The sequence below is a fragment of the Paramormyrops kingsleyae genome, chromosome 16 (genome assembly GCF_048594095.1).
Source record: "Paramormyrops kingsleyae isolate MSU_618 chromosome 16, PKINGS_0.4, whole genome shotgun sequence".
NCBI classification, from domain to species: Eukaryota; Metazoa; Chordata; class Actinopteri; order Osteoglossiformes; family Mormyridae; genus Paramormyrops; species Paramormyrops kingsleyae.
Window position 1 is genome coordinate 25,813,872 of NC_132812.1, and position 10,673 is coordinate 25,824,544.

The window sequence follows — 10,673 nt, forward strand, 5'->3', positions numbered from 1 at the left end:
ACATTTTGCAATGCTATTATGAGAATGCATGCCTTATATGATGATTTCTTTCACTTTCATCGTCGTCATAAATTTATATCAAACCTGTCGCAATATAACGACCCGGAGACCCCAGTATCTGCCTCATCTCCAGTTTACGTAGATAAAATAAAAGTTGGATAATCATCAAATACGGGCATTCTCGCTGACTAATAACGGCAAATAAATATTTAATTAAGGACTTTCACCCAACTTTAAGGCTTAGCAAGATTTTAAATCAAAGTCAATCATTGTGTACGGAAGACACGCATTTTTATTCAGAATAATAGATACAATTTAAGAGTCCAAATTATAACCGCTGCTATAATTCCATATCCCAGGCATATTAAATCATGCCGGCATATCTTTCACTCACACATGTAACCCCAAAGTTAATCGCATACACGGAGATGTGACGCTAGACCATTCCATTATAAAATGCGCTAATTAAATAGCGGTATATTTAGCAATAGAGGGTACATGTCCGGCATGAGCGATCCGCTATTAATGGCAGTGGTTTTAGTATATGGGCTAATCGGAACATCGCCTTGGCCCCAAGAGAAGCCCTTCAGCTCGATAATTAACTTGAATCGCTTCACTCAAATACTAAGCGGTATAACTGGTCAAAATGTGTACGTTTCTTTGGATGAGGAAGTCCACTGGAAAATTTTAAATGTAGAACGTTATGGAGCTACCCTGCACTCTTACCCTTGAGTAAGCACTTTTATTAATGATTTGTTGGGTGTATACATAGCATATTTGTACCTAGGCAGAAGCGTTTAAAAATTTAAGTCACTTAAAAAAAAAAAAAATCAGTTTCCAAACTCAGTTGCTTTGAGCAGAATATGCAGTTTGTCAGGTAGAATGACTGTGATCCTAATCTGGCTGCCAATAGGAGCCGGTGCATAAAGACATTCATTATGCTTGCTGTGTCGGGTGTTCAGGACAGCAATAGAGACTTGTAAACGGAGGCAGGGACGGCCGGCGTGAGCTGGGGGCCCAGTTTGACAAATGTGTGGCTGGGCTCATTCATCGTGGCGAATGGTTTCCACTGGATTCAGGGAGGCGGTAATGCAGCTGTGGTAAATTCCATAGCGCAGTGGATACCAGAACTGGCAGCCAAGGTAGGTGGAAGCCGTTGATGGGACTCTCAGGTCAGGAATCACTATGTATGCATTCTTATGCATCTGTGTTTTTTAGGTCAACGCTCTGGCACTGTGTAGCAGCCAAACAGGGGAAATAAACAACTATATCACTTTTCTTTGGTGGTGGGAGGGGGCTGGATTAATATAGCTGCCCAGGGAGATGAGATCTTCAGCCAGTGATATCAGAAAGCATCGTTGCCAATGATTATTGCTGTTTGTTTCAAAGTGTACCAAAGATAAAGAACACATACTGATTAGACTGATCACTACGTGTCTGGCTACCAATGGTACTCAAACCTGATCAGACCAGACTGTTGGTATCAGATGCAGAAGGATGTTTCAAGATCAGATGATGAATGTTTGCCCCATCAGACAGAGAGGGGTGAAAAGAATTAATTCAATTCACTTTGATTGCAAGTATATGTTTTTGGTATGTTATTCTCCCTGTATTGCAATTGACTACTTCTTGTACAAACTAAAATTTCCTTTCTGTGTGTCTCTACAGTATAGTGTGGACGCACCGTTATTCACTATTGTACATTGTTTTCTTCTATAAGCTATACAATGTGATTGTATGATTTTTTTAAAATGCCTTTCTTATAGCAACCTTAAAAGGTCATTTAAGAAACCAAAACACAATATGAATGTGATCTTTGTACTTAGGAAAAAAGACTGTTTTATAATTAAGAACAGCTTGCAGGCCTATCTAACCTGATATCCCCCTGTGGAAGGTTAGCACTTAGTTACATCAATGTCTTTGAAAACATTTTTTAAAATATCACACTCCTGCAGGTATTTTTCGGTAGGGTCTTGAAAGCCAATGGAATGAACCAAAAACACAACCATAATAGAAATTACAAGGATAATTACAAATATGAACAGGTAGAGGATGGATACAACAGTGATTATTCCCATGGATCTTCATACCCCAGCGGTCACAGGGTGGACCTGGGATGAAATACTGTATGTACAGGGATTGTTCTGGATTGCCACTCCCCATGGGGGGGGGGGGGGGGCACCCAAAAGTAGGTGGCTAAAGGCAGAGGCATAAGTCAGAGCTGAAAAACCTTGTGAGACACCAACAGAACATTCCTGTAATGCAAAAATCTCCGCAACATCCATGCTGTTTCATCTTCACCTTTGTCTTGTGCTCAGAACAAACTAGAGATGGGGTCAATGACAATGACAGTGTGGGACCCTTGCAACAGATGGCAGTCCACAGAGTAATATAACAATAACCATATCAAGCCACCTGCTATTTCAACATCCTTGATAAACATTCACATTGTCTGGAAAACAACTGAGTTAAATGAAATGTTTGTCAGCAAAGGTCGCCGTCTGACACAGAGCAGATGGTTTTTAACCATACTTAGCAAATGCTACTGCTGGATATGTTACTGCAGGAATTCGGATTAAGCTTCTGCCTCAAGCAGGGTCCAGCCTAGGATCTGCCAGCTTTTCAGTCATCTGTCCAATGAGGACGAACCAATCAAGCAAGACCTTCTCATGGCTCACTGGGGAAAAGACCCCCAGCCTGAAAAGAAACCTACAGGAATGTATCTAGGCACTGTTTAAACATTTCCAAAGAGAAGGTTCATTTTTAAAATAATAAACAATCCGTGAGTGTTAGAGACAGCATGGCTGGAAATAGCATCAGGATGAACTATGCAGCTGTTTCATGCGCTCTTAGGAGATGTAAAATGTAATTATAATAGAGATTATGTTGGAAATTATTACAGGGTCAGAAGTTTAATAAGGTCATACATTTCAAACGTGATTCCAGGATCATTACTGAATTTCCTTTATTTCGTTATTTGTTTAAATGTCAGTAACTTTTGATTATGATTTTGTGCCCATGAAAGTGGCATGCATCCGTAAACTTCAAAGGACTTCAATAGAGCTTTTGCTCCATCTAGTGGAAGTGAGATGTCATGACATCAAATTAAGATTTTAACCGACATCAAACTTTTAGAAGTGAAAAAGCCTTGCAGATGATAGGTGAAATGTTTTCAAGAAATTGAAAAAAAGTCCAGTTGCCTTCGATTCAAGCCCTTAAGACCCACCAGGGAAAGAATCAATAATAAATGTAATTTTGAATGTTAAATTGTCTAAAAAAAAAACACAACACATCTTCATGCAAGAATATCAGTACAGTACTACCATCCATCCATCCATCTATCTTCCCATATTTCATCAGGGTGAGCCGCCTTTAGCTTATCAAAGGAAATATGACTGAGGAGACCCTAGATGAGGAGTTTTTTTGGTCCTTACTCATGCCTTTGCCCATGGGGAGTGGCAATCCGGAACAATCCCTGAACATACAATATTTGATCCCAGTCCCACCCTGTGGCCTCTGGGGCATGAAGAGCTTGACAATTTAAAAATGTAATATATTAAAAGGTCTGATACAGGTTTAAAAAGTCAGTGGTCTGTGCTAAAATGAGACTAATGTGTGATAAGGTTAAGAGGATCTTATGGTTATGGGAAACAACTTATACGGTGTTTAAAAACAGTAAAAATCAAAATTATTTTTAAATGGTTAACGATGGGTTAAAACTTGCGGCATCATTTATTGTTCGAAGTTGAACTGTGATTTTATTATCCGTGACCTGTAAAATGGTATTAATCTGCTAGTCTGGAATAGATTGCTTTTGTCTCCGGCCTCATACCCTGGAGAGAGCGCAGTGTTTTTCTCAGAGGAAATTGCGATATCTTCATTAAAGTAAAATACTCTCGCTGAAAAATAGAAAATATCGGGCGCTGTTTCTTTTTGTGATTATTTCTCCTCATTTTCAGAGGCGTCACACCAGTCCATGGCTGGGTTCCCTCGTGACCCGTAAAATGGTCTTGCTCTGCTAGTATGGAATAGCTTGCTTTTGTCTCTGTCCACATAACCAGGGGAGATCGCAATATTTTCCTCATTCAAGTAAATGATGTCACTGAGGAAACATCCCTATGTCTAACTATGATTCTTTCTTCCCATTTTCAGGGGCGTAACACCAGTCCATCGCTGGGTACCATAGCCAGTCATACCCACAGTCACACAGAATGGGCAACCGGTCTAACTGCTTTTGAACTGTAGGAGGAATCTTGCAGAAATGCAGGGAGAGAGTGAACATCACGCAGAAGTGAGAGACTGCACTGTTGCCAGATGAACCACAAAGCCGCTTTGCTGCGATTCAGAGAGGTAATCCATCTTGCCCATTTTGTCTCTTGTATAACCTAGCAAATATGAACGCGTTTCATTCATGTTTTTTAAAAGAAATCCTTGTTTGGTGCAGATTTTACCGACACTATACAAACTCCACTGTGTTTGTGCAGGTCATTTTTAAGAAGCGGTGATGCATATAACCGCGTGAACTTTCTGGCGGGCTGTAAAATCTGTTTTTCTTTTCCCGGGCTCTTCAGGAAAAAAAAAAATTGCCACAAGATGGCATTAGAGCTCGAGAGTTCAAAAAAACAAAAAAAAAAAACAAAAAACAAAACACTCTCCAAAAGCTTTAGTCTAAGATATAAGGATATGAAATACAGGCACAACAATGGCATCATTTAAAACACTGAATCCTACAGACAAACTGCAGCAGATTTAATTGCTTATTACACTAAACATATTATTTATTTCCTTGGGGGGTATTGTGCTGGGAGTTATATTTGTAATGCTACTATACAACATGAATTTCTATCCCATGGGAACCAATAAGTTCTATCACATCTTGTGTGAACTAGACATAATTATGAGTCATACGTCCTTTAAAATATGAAACATGCCCAGCTGACTGTAACAGCCTCAAGATGTACAATATAATTGATGGTTTGTAACGGGCAGAAACTTAAGTGCTGTTTACTGCTATTTTTTTTTTAATATAAATTTGCAATTTCAGATCTGGCCTGTTTGCACTCTTTAGCCTTTGTTTGGAGTTTCATGAGCTGCTGTAGCCCAAGTAGGTAGTGGGAAACAGCTGTAATCGACTCCTTCAAGGCGCACTGGCTTCAGTCATTGTGCTCGCCTGTTTATTTTGGTCGTGAAGCCACACGAAATGTTCCAGTGCTTAAATGTGTCACCCGTGTTGCCGGTTATTAAAAGCGCAGTGTCGGCATGGCTGCCGAAGGGTTAAGTGCTGTGGTTAACTGGGCAAAAGGATTTTAAAAGTACACTCACACACGATTAAACTAGCACACAGTCGAGTCGCATGACAGGGGGAAAAGGTGATGGAGAAATAGCTTCCTGTTTTTTTGCACGTGTTCTCCGTGCTACCGTGTGCGCGTCAGTGCATGCACTACTACACGCGTGCGTGAACGTGCATGCACGGGAGCCATGTCCCCGCGTGACGGCGGATGCAGGCGTGCGTGTTGCGGGCCAGCACATGTGAGTGTACCCGGTAAAGGCCACGCAGAAGGCTACGGATGCGCAACCCCCCCGTGCCACCACTTGCCACGCTTGTTTGTTCTGGGGCTTAACAGTCCTGAGATCCCCGCCCCCCCGCCCTCTTCACAGACAAGCCACTTCCTCACGCTTGATGCAAGGGCGCCCTTTGGAAAGAAAAGCGCGGGTCTTCGTCTTGCGGTAAGAGGCTGTAACTCCGGCATACACCAAAGTGGGACTACAGCCACATCTAATACCTGTGTCCGGGCGAAAAAAAACAAACAAACAAACAAAGTTGGGTGGGGGATGGTTGAGGCGAAAGAGTGCTTGCTGACCAGGCAGTCAGCGGGTCTGGAAAATACTACCGTCGAAGGATGTTACATCACAGCGATAAAGTCTGCTAATAGAGGATCGTAAAAACCTGCAAATGACACTGTTGTCAGCAAAATAAGCACAGCAGCAAAAGATACATAATGATGCACATGAGCCATTGATGTGGTTCATTTTCATGATCTTCTTCCCAAGGCACCATGTTGTTGTCCCTGTATGAAAAACAAACATCGGTCTGGACACAAGCACCGTTTCTAGATGTGACCAGTCGTTAAGTTAATTTGAGTGAATCCATCGATTTCATGCCCAGTAAAAGGATTAGATACAAATAACAGGTAGCTGACTGGGAGTTATTTCACCCTCCCATTGAGAGCTGAAATGGTTCTTGCTAAGAAGATATGGTTCTTAAAGTCAAAATCATTACCGGCCTGCTTTCTATTGCCTGTGAATACGGACTACACACAACATTTAAAACTTTTATAGGGAGAACTAGGCTGAAGCTGAAAACATGCATCATCAGTCACCATGTGAAAGAAAAAGCTCCCCTTGTAAAACGTGAAATTTTCCAGTAACAAAACATTCACATGACTGCCTGCCTTCACCTTTCTGCTCTCTCAAATGGAAACCCATCCATCCATCCATCCATTGTCCAAACCGCTTATCCTACTGGGTCGCGGGGGGTCCGGAGCCTATCCCGGAAGCAACGGGCACGAGGCAGGGAACAACCCCGGATGGGGGGCCAGCCCATCGCAGGGCACACTCACACACCAGTCACTCACACATGCACACCTAAGGGCAATTTAGCAATGCCAATCAGCCTCAGCATGTCTTTGGACGGTGGGGGGAAACCGGAGTGCCCGGAGGAAACCCCACAACGACACGGGGAGAACATGCAAACTCCACACACATGAGACCCAGGCGGAGACTCGAACCCAGGTCCCAGAGGTGCGAGGCAACAGTGCTAACCACTGCACCACCATGCCGCCCTCAAATGGAAACCTTTACTATAATTTCAGAACAATAGGGGTAGAGTTTTATTCAAGTGCTTATGTGACTAGGTAGGGTCAACATTTCTCATCTGTGTCAAAAACAGACATGTCCCACAGCACAGGGTCAGCTAAAATGCAGCCCCCCTCAAGCTGGGGGTTAAGGGTCTTGCTCAAGGACCCATGGACATGTGACTACCAAGGCCGGGCCTCAAACCAGCAATCTTCTGATCACGGACATGGAGCCACTCACCACCGTACTTGACACTTTGGTTCCTTGGTCTGCCGTCACCCCCTGTTGGATAAGACATTATGGAAAAGAATGGATGAATGGATTTAAGGTGCCCTGTCGGTTTGAACATGAGCGTGGCTGGATAAACGGGTAATGTGGCCACTATCTTGAAGCTCGCCACCGTCGTGTACGATGGGGCTATAAGCAAGACGGTCCTGGGAAATTCTTGACTTCAGCAGATTATAACTAGGTGTAAGAGGAACACCTCACTGAATCTGAGAGCTATTCAGCGATTTTCTGTGGAAAGGAAAACAGCATCAGCTATGTGCAATGATCACCGGCCTATTCATGAGGACCAAAGGCAGAGACAGCAACACAAAGACCGAAAGTGTAAAGCACATTTATCCTGCAGAACCCTCACTTTAAAGCAATTTTTCACTCTATGTCCTTTTAATCCAGATGGAGTCATCGGTGTGTATGTCACTCAGAGAGGATGAATAAAAGCCTTGTTTTAATGAACTTTGAGCATCGTACACAGCTAATGGCACAAGAGAAGCACTGTGGTATTTTTGATATGATTTCTGCCTCGCTGCGATGGGCGGTTAAGTAGCGGATTAAGACGTGTGGCTGTCTGGAGTGCGTGATATGAGACTGACCTGACAAGGACAGACTTTACAAACTATAATTAGAAGTTTGGCGCTTTTGTGCTCATGTCAGTTTTCGGGCCGCTTGTTTCGGGCGTGTGGTTTCGTCTGTTTCGCCTTGTGACTCCCAGCTCCTCCTATAGCGTGGTGGAGCCCTGCAGTGAGAGGAGCCTCAGTGGAGCTGTGGCTTCTGCGAGCCTGGCCCTCTCGCCTCCCCTTTGAGACTTCTTTTAAAAAGCGGACGGTTCCTTTAACACCAATCCCCCATAAGTACCCTCGGGGTTTTCCTGCACACACGTGGACCGTGAGATTTGGTTACAGGGTCTCTGAGCTGCGGGCCACCTCATTGCATTCGCAGACGACACGCAGGCCCACTGCAGGAATGCATTTACACCCTTGCGGGAGTGCAGCACCACTGAAACGTTCTCGCCGACGGCTGCAGATCCATCCTTCAGGAAGGAAATGGACGTCTGCTCACAAGCTCTGACAAAGGCATTGAATCTAAATAATCTCAATGGTGAGAAAAAGTCAGATAAATAGTATTAGTATAATTGAGCTCTGTCATCCACTTTGATTGCCAGTTTTGCAGCACAGTATAGTAGCAGTGTGGGAGACCAGTACTGTCCTCTACAGGTCAGATAGAGAAACAGGCACTTCAATTTTTTTTTTTAATTATTACTTTCAGATTTATTTTGGAAATATTTTTATTTTTGCAGACTATGAAGTCCTGTAAAATAACTTTGTTTGGAATGTGAAATCCGGACATGATGCTGGAGGTGATGCTGACCCATCTTAAGCCCATCTGAGTCCCACCGCAACACTGCATTCGACCACATTCTCAAGATGCTGGAGAAAATGAAACTAGCAACATTTCAAGAGAGAGAGAGAAAAAGAAACACACAACTAACATGAAACAAGAATTAAAGTGTTTAACGACCAGGCTTCACACTTTGAAAGCAGAAGAGAGAGAACATGCTTGGAATCGAGGCCTGAAATGATGCTAAAGCTGTTCTTTACTTATTTTTTGCTTTTGGCTAAACGTCCCCATCCGGCTAAATCAAACTTTAGTGTGGGATGCCAGAACTTGGATTGTCAGAGTACCCGGTGAGGATCTGAGTACGGTGGGTTTCAGCCTGAGAGCCTGCTGCCCGCTGTCTCCTTTATCCTGCTTTGCCCTGTGAAGGCAGCATCTATGTTGGGAAAATCCCCCCCCCCCCACCTCAACTAAGACACCTGCAGAGGTGAAAATGAATGTTGTTAAATTTAGGAGGATGGACTTTATAGGATGGACACCAAGTAGGTCAACCCAACAAGCTGTAAGAGTAAGAAGATTCTGGCCAGCTGTTGCAGTCTCCTATGGCCTGCCGCTTACAGTACAGGCCTGCCGCTTACAGGCCTGCTGCTTACAGGCCCGCCGCTTACAGGCCTGCTGCTTACAGGCCCGCCGCTTACAGTACAGGCCTGCCGCTTACAGGCCCGCCGCTTACAGGCCTGCCGCTTACAGGCCCGCCGCTTACAGTACAGGCCTGCCGCTTACAGGCCCGCCGCTTACAGGCCCGCCGCTTACAGGCCCAGCACGTACAGGCCCAGCACTTACAGGCCCGCCGCTTACAGGCCCGCCGCTTACAGGCCCACCACTTACAGTACAGGCCTGCTGCTTACAGGCCCACCGCTTACAGGCCCGCCGCTTACAGGCCTGCTGTTTACAGGCCCGGCACTTACAGGCCCGCCGCTTATAGGGCAGCCACTTTCAGGCACTACCCTGGCACGCTCAGAGAACAAATATCCAGCAGATGTTTACTTCTGTGCACTTCCTAAGGTTGGTTTTGTGTATGCGTTACATCAAGGCCCCAAACTTGCCCCCTACTCCCCGTTTGACCCCCCATGTCCAGGAGCATCGCTGGGGCAGGGCCTCACACCAGTGCAGTCGCCTAGAGGCACCCAGAAGCTGGGTAGGTGTGCTCTTTCCGTTCCCGTTCTGTTTTCACTTCAGCTATCAGCAGCTGTGCACCCTGGTCTCTGCCAAACCGCAGCCTGTTTCCCCTCTACCCTTCTCTGGGGAGCAGCGCTCTGCAAGCCCCCCCCCATATACCCCGCAGGGCTCACTTTCGCTTCCCAATGCAGCGGCGCCCCCCAGTCAGACAAAAACACTTGCACACAAACACAGCCGATGTGCAGACATGGCAGCTCTCCTTCCCTCAATGCTCTCGCTCTCTCTCTCTCTTCCTTCCTCCCCACTTCCACGGGCCTGCCTGCCCCGCTGTGGCGTCCCGCTCATTCTTGCTCCCTCTTTCGTAGCACACACCACATTTGCATATCCGCTTTTCACTGGTTTCCCAGATGCTCAATGAGTCCAGCTAGTGGTTCAGATTAGGTTTGCTTCCAGCCCCACAGTAAATACCTCTTTAGATACAACATGTTTTACTTTTTTGGTAATGCTTTACATTGACAGCACCTTCATAATGCATTCATTGTGCATTCATAGAACATTTAGTGCACCTTCATAATGCATTCATAAAACATTCATAGGCAGCATGTAAGTGTATCTTAACATCCTAACATACCTTAACAGCTGTAAAATATATTAAAAACAAACATTATATGATTATACAATTATAATGTTTGTTATTATCATTTAATGTTTATTAATGTATATTAAAACCATTTAGGTAAAAGTTATAAAAGTGCAACTATTATAAAAGTGCAGTTAATGTAAACAATTGCTTATTTAAATTCAAAAATAGAATAATTTTGAAGACGACTGTTCAGCTGTGTGCTGAGCTATTATCCGACTCCTGTGCTCCGTTTAACCTGACCAGCTTGTGGTCACGCAGATATTCTTTGCTGGTAACACTTTTGATCAAAGTTCCCATTGGCCTGTAAATTTTTGTTGTGATAGTGCAGATATTAAAGTCATGGAAAAGTCTGGAAATAAATCAACAAACTAACCTAAAC